Source organism: Asparagus officinalis, chromosome 7 (genome assembly GCF_001876935.1).
Source record: "Asparagus officinalis chromosome 7, Aspof.V1, whole genome shotgun sequence".
Lineage (NCBI taxonomy): Eukaryota > Viridiplantae > Streptophyta > Magnoliopsida > Asparagales > Asparagaceae > Asparagus > Asparagus officinalis.
The window spans coordinates 11,427,885-11,434,576 of record NC_033800.1 but is presented as its reverse complement, the minus strand read 5'-3'; the positions used below and the strand labels follow the sequence as shown (position 1 = coordinate 11,434,576).

Sequence of the window (6,692 nt, the reverse complement as noted above, 5' to 3'; positions counted from 1 at the left end):
AGGCTTGGGTAGTGTAGTGAGGAATTAGTGATTTGTGGGCTAAGAAAAGGGTGATGAAATCTCTCACCTTATCTTGATTATGGGGTTTTACACTTAAAAATATTTTTAAGTGTGTGCCAAATCAAGATGCTCAAATCACTTGGTGAATTCCTACTAACAATATGAAATGCAACCCTATCAATTAAAAGCAACTAAAAAGGATGAAAAAGAAAAAAAATCTTTTTTTTAATTAGGGTTAACAATCAAACAAATGAGAAAGGGGGAAATTATTTGAATTTATTATCTTGTTAGTAAATATCAAAGTGAAAGATGGATTTTATTATGGTCAACAAAAATATTTTTTTTTAAATCCTAATTGTCTCTAATTGTGAAGCTAACTAAAAAAGGTGGAATTGAAAACGCTAGAAAAAAGACTTACCCGAAAGCAAATTTTTAAATCCTAGTTCTCCAATCCGCGATCTTCAGGCTCTAAGTATTTCCTTCACAATAAACACACAAGTTAAAGAACCAAAATAATTAAAACCTACTTAAGCACCCTCTCCGGCAATGGCGCCAAAAACTTGATGCGTCATAAACATGTACCAAAAATATTGCAAGTGCACAACCGTGTCAAGTTATAGTATAAAGATATCGATCCACGAGGAAGGTGTTTTGTAGGAGAAAATATAAAATCGGTTCTTATGTTCTGTGCGTGACAAATAAGAGTGATGAGTGAATGCGATTGTGAAGAGATTGAGAGAGTGAAAATGATGCGTAAATAGGCGCAAAATGTAAGTAAGAGTGGATGTGACAAAGAATGAATGTGATCAATAAGGCAAGAATGAATAAAACCGAGAAACAAATGAAAATCAAGAATGAAAAAATAAAATTCAAGAATAAAAGAAAATGCAAGAAATTAAAGATGGTGGATTCAATTATAGATATGGGTGATCTAAAATTGAACCCACTTCTTTAGAAAAGGGTAATTCCCTAGAGGATTCTAGCCTAAAGACGAATCAAACAAAATAAAAATAAACAAAAATCAAAACTAAACCCAAGAGGGTTCTAGCCTCAAGGTGAATAGTGCAAAAAATTAAAATCTAACTACAAAATAAATTGTAAAATCTAAACTACAAAATAAATTACAAGAATTAAATACAAGAAAATAAATCTACTCTATAAGCATGAAATAAATCTAATCTATAAGCATGAAATAAATCTAAGACAAGAGGGTTCTAGCCTCTTGGCTATTTAACAAGAAAATAAAATCTAACTATAAGCATAGAAAGAAATCTAAACTAATAAGCAATAAAAAAGAAATAAAAGAGAAAAAGAAAAGAAATGTAAACCTCTAAATAATTCTTCATCTTCGTCTTCATCATCCAACAAAGAGAAGAAATATTTAAAATGGTGAAAAAATTATTATTATTAATTGTAATAAAAAGTTATAAATTTGGAAGGCCTTCTCAATTAAGAGTAGTCCTCCTTTCCAAAAGGAGTTACAAAAATTTTCACCCCTCTAACCCCTCACTCTCTACCCCTATTTATAGTAAACATCAGTGAATGTGAGCCATTGGATCAAAATCTTATCCAAAACAATTGATTTTCAGCCATTGAAGCATAACAGACTCCGTTGGTATCGATGCCAGCATCGATAGGGGTATCGATGCTGGCATCGATATGGGCATCGATGCTAGCATCGATCCCCCCATCGATGCTGGCATCGATGTCAGCTATTTCCTGGTTGTTGTCCGCAGATCCCTCTTGAGTTTGCTCTTGGGCTTGGGCCTTGGACAATTTCTTGGCAATTTTGGGCTTTAATACTTCATTAAATATTTGAAATAAATTGTTTGGCTTCATGGACTTCATTTCTTCAATAAATCAAGGGGTTTTTGTTGAGAGATGGGAGTTTGAGATTTATTCTTCATTAACCTGTATTTAAAGATAAAAGCAATTATTAGTGGCATATTTATTCCTATAAAATAGATAATGAGGGTATAAAATTATAATAAACTGTGATTATCAATGTTATTCAAATTAATTCAAACTTATCTCAACAGAAAGGCAATTGAGTCTAGTTTTAGGAATAGAAAGAATTTCATGCATGCATGGTATATGTTGAGATATATGCTCTTTACAAAGGACATGACTCAGACAGACAGTTTCAGACACATGCACTGTATTAAATCATACTTTAAGACTAGTAAATGATTTTAGAATTAAACAAACAGGGTCTCAAATGAAAGCCACAAAATTCTAGTTTCTATAACAGAAAGAATTTCATCATTTGAATATGTCCAAAGAAAGTTATGATCGTTTTACTAGGAGAGTATCTTGCTGGAAATTTCTGTACGAATTTCTGTTTCAACATAAAATTAACATGCAACCCATATTTACACTAATCCAAAGTAAGATGATTAATATTTGATCACATAAGGCTTATAAACCAGTAAAAATTATATTTTATATACTCATAGATATAAAGATCATGTTTTTATAACTAATTATGGACATGCAAGGACCAATCCTTGCTTCAAAGTAACATGCAATGATAAAATCCTCACATGCAAGGCCAAAACCAAATTAGATCATATAATTTCAGTTTAATATACTTAATAATAACATGAAAAAGAGCATTATACCTAGGGTTGAGACTTTCTCCATTTTCTCCTCTAAAATCCTCCACTATCTTCTTTCTCCTCACCTTCTTCTTCAATCTTTAGAGCTCAAGAGATGATGCTTATGGAAATCTATGAAATTTTTTTTTTTTTTGAACAAGAGGAGATGAGCTTGGGATGTTCAGAGGAGAGGGAGGAGGTTTTGGAGTGATTTTTCTTCTTTTATGGCAAAAAAAAAAAGAAGTGGAGTGCACATATATATAGGCCATGTGAAGAGAAATCTTCAATTTGGCCAAAGTTGAGGGGTTTTATGCAAAATTTCCCCACTAACATGGCTAAAAAAATATAATAACTATGTTAATTAGAGAGTTTCACATTAGGTATTTAATAATTTGGTTATCTCTAATCAAGGTTTAAAACATGGTTAACTTAGGTTTACAAGCTAAGTTTGTATGCATACTATGACTTAGTTAACTAGATCATAATATGAAATTTGTCTAAGTTAAAATCCTCATGCTAGAAGATTATATGGAATACAAAAAGGAAAGAATTACTAATTTATAGATAGGTATTGCTAATGGTATCCGGTCATCGGAAGGGGAAAAAGCAATGTTACATCACCTCCTCGAAATTCATATGGCTTTTCAGCATCCATACACCTGAGCATGCTCTCGACTTATTCTCCTTGGCGGATTAAGTCTTTCCACGAGTGAGCTACGACTGCACCCATATTAGATAGGATGTCGATGAAAAGATTGTTCGGGCACATCTCAATGAGAGTGGCCTTAGAAACCTGATCATGTGTATGCAGCGATCGGTTCCTGAATCTCTTGACAAAGTGGCTCACAGACTCTGTCTTCTTCTACTTTATAGCTAGCAGGATGGCCACATATACTTCTTTATCATCGTCGAAGAATCTGTCCATGAAGAGCCTTTCTATATCCTTCCAGCAGGTGATGGATTCAGGCTCCAATCTGCGAAACCATTCAAAAGCGACCCCCTTGAGGGTGCCAATGAACAGTCAAGTCATAATGGGATAATTTCCCACTATGTGTCCAGTTTACGCCTGGAAATAGTAGATATGTTGGGTAGGAGAACCCTTGCCGTTGAACTACAGGAGGTCCAGTGGCTGAAACTTCGCCGGGTAGGAGACTGTATCCCATTCGATCAGATATGGTCTGACAACCCCCAGGTTGTTCATGTGCTTCTGGGCTTCAAGGCGTCGAGTTGATTTTGGAACTCGTCGAGCCTTTTGTCTCTTGGATTATTACTCGAAGATGACGCTCCTCTAGATGACTCGGATGAGGAGTGAGAAGGAGTAGGCGCCCGCTCTTTGTGCTTCAAGGATTTCTGCAAAGTCCGCGAAGTCCTCCCTTTCTTCTTCTTCTTCTCGCTTAGAAGCTGCTCCAACATATTCTTCAGGGAGTTGATGGTTGCTTGTTGCTCATTGAATCTCCTGGATATCTCATTAGGGATTTCGGTCATGTGCACATTTGCGTGCTCACCCTGAACTAAGCTTGAGGCTTGCGACGTCGCTACTTCCGAGCAATCATCGTCGTCATTGTCAGAGATGGGTGCTAGGCGCGTGTAGTCAAACGGAATGGCCACCCGGTGCGAGTGTGTTGGTAGATACCTTCACGCTCAATGGCCTTGGACTTTCCCGTCACATTGACAGTTGCGACGGGGAACTCCCCATCATTGGAAGCTTGTCTCTTCTGACGATTGCGTCTTTGACGAGGATGTCTTGACACTGCACCACACTGACATCCAGTGAGTACATCCATAATAAGCTTCTCGCAGCGCTACCGAGGGATTGCCTTGCATATAGTGCATTTGTGAGTCAGGCATTCTCTGGGATCCGCAAGTGTTAGAATCTAATGAGCTTGCCTTGACAGGCTAGCCTGGGCATGTCGGCTAAGTTCAGCGTGGCGAGGCCCACCCTGTTGCGTAAGATTGGTGCAGTGTGCTGGTCTGGCGAGCTGCCGCTTCAGGCGAAGGTCGGCTTGCAGACGAAGTTAGGCCTTTTGGTGAACTTGGGCATGTTGGCGGAGTTCGAGCTGTCAAGCGAGCTTGATGATGTTCGCTTGTTTTATGAAGTCCTCCTGAACTACAGAGTTCACCATATTTGCTAAGTTCGCCAAATTTGGGAAGCTCGCCTAAAGAGAGGAGCCCGCCTGCGTAGGTGGGCTTGCCTGAGTTGCGGAGTCCACCCAGATGGGGAACTCTGCTACTGTAGGAGAGTCCGCCTAAATAGGTGGGCTCTCCTGAGTTGCAAACATGGCCCGTAAAGTGAAGTCCTCCCGAATTGGGGGCCTCGCCGACTCATCTAAAATGGGTAGCTGACTTGTAGAGTTAATCCCGCCTGACTTGTCGAGTTCGTCTGAATTGAGGAACTCGCCTGATCGATTCAATTCACCAAAATTGAAAGACTTATGTTTTGGTCGGGTCTCTTCAGGCCTGAATAGTAATTCAGGCCATCATAGGGGACGGGGGCTTGCGTCTTTTGGCGTGCGAGAGATTGTCATCGTTGCTTCTTAGCTCTTTTAGAGAGGGGGTGACTTATGTCGACGGCAAAGGCGAGGTCGCCGACGTGCACCAAGGTCTCCTCTTGCATGGGGGCCTGCGGGGATCGTTCAACAATCCATCAAGCAGCCCTTAAACTTGCATCCCTTGCCTTTGGCTCATCCATGATGGGCTTGGGGGAGATAGAACCCCCTATGCTTGCTCGAGTGGAGTTCTCCGGCGTGGTTGTCTCGGCCACTTGAGGCTGGGCCACACGCGTAACTCTGTAGCACTTGCGAGACGCATTGCCGCCAGAAAAGGATGAAGATAAGTATTCCTCAAACTCGATCACGAGTGACTCAACAGTTGTCCCCGTCGCAATTTCGTCAAACTGTACCACCACCATTTCGGTTGAAGAAATGGTTTCTCCCACTGTGGTCATCATCTTCTGTTGGATGTAAAAAATTGACTTCCTGGTGAGGGGTTGTTTGTGTTTATAAGAATAGTTTATTACAAACTACAATCAATGTTTTACAACAGAGGAGAAGGGAATGACCCTTCTTGTTTAATGTGGGTTCGTCGACAGCAGTAGGACGCCTCCCATGGTGCTTGAGCCAAGTTTGCTTCCCTTGGACGATCTGTTCGAAGTTGCGGTTGAGCTTCAGTACACGGTAGAAGCTTTGGTATGGTTGAGTTCGACTACCTGATCTTGAGAAATATCAAGGTTGGAAGCTTAGAGAGGGCTGTGATTATAAGAGTTTGCAAAGAGCCAATGAGCCTCAGATCTAAGAGTTCAGATCGAGTCTATCTCAACAATCTAAACTTACAGCCAGGAATGTTCTACCAAGCAAGTGAGCCAAAACAAGTCTCTGATTAAAGAGCCTTGAGTATGAAGAATGCCCCGTCAACCCACAATCAGTCGCCAGCCCCTAGCTCTCCAGTTTCAAAAGAGCTGTCGAGAATAAAAATATTCCAAGCCCCGCATCACAATCATAGCCAGCCAATAGGAGAGCTAAAGATAGTTAAGTCTCTGCAATCTTCAAGCCGAGCAAATGAGGGAACCTTTAGCAAATGAGCCAAGGTTCACGCTTTGGAAGTGGATGATTAGCCAACCAAAACTAGGCAGTCAATCAACCCCTTTCACATTGGCTGAAAGTGGCTTTAAATAGGCAAGTGATGGCATGGGCCATCCCTTGACTTGTGGGATTTGACCACTGGTAGACCATGCCTCCCTAGTTGTGGGATGTGACTACCTACAGGGTCCTACCAACCCCCCTATTCTTGTAGCTTGCCAGCCGCCCTCTTCTTATAGCCATCAATGGCTATTAGGAGAGTTCTGGCCATACCTAGCCTAGGTGAGGAGCGCCATGCTCTTTAGCTATGGGATGTGACCGTTGATGTGACTTTCCTATACTCCAAGTGGGTAGCTGACAAGTGAGCTTGACTAGGCGTTCAGACGAGCTGGCTCTTGGGTCTGCAGTCGAGCTTCAAGCTATTAGACGAGTCCGACTCGTGCTGGCTAGTCGGCCAAACAGGCGGGGTTGTCGAGTCGTCTCGGTCGAGTCGTCTTCGGGGGGGCGACTAACTCATGCT

At 40.8% G+C, this 6,692-nt stretch overlaps 1 long non-coding RNA gene across 1 annotated transcript in view; it reads right to left on the bottom strand.

The window, feature by feature from the left end:
• Window positions 1,801–6,692, bottom strand: part of LOC109849416 — a 9,491-nt gene continuing 4,599 nt past the window's right edge. Inside the window, exon 3 of the long non-coding RNA XR_002249087.1 lies at window positions 1,801–1,911. This is a non-coding gene — a long non-coding RNA (uncharacterized LOC109849416). The remainder of the gene's footprint in view (window positions 1,912–6,692) is intronic.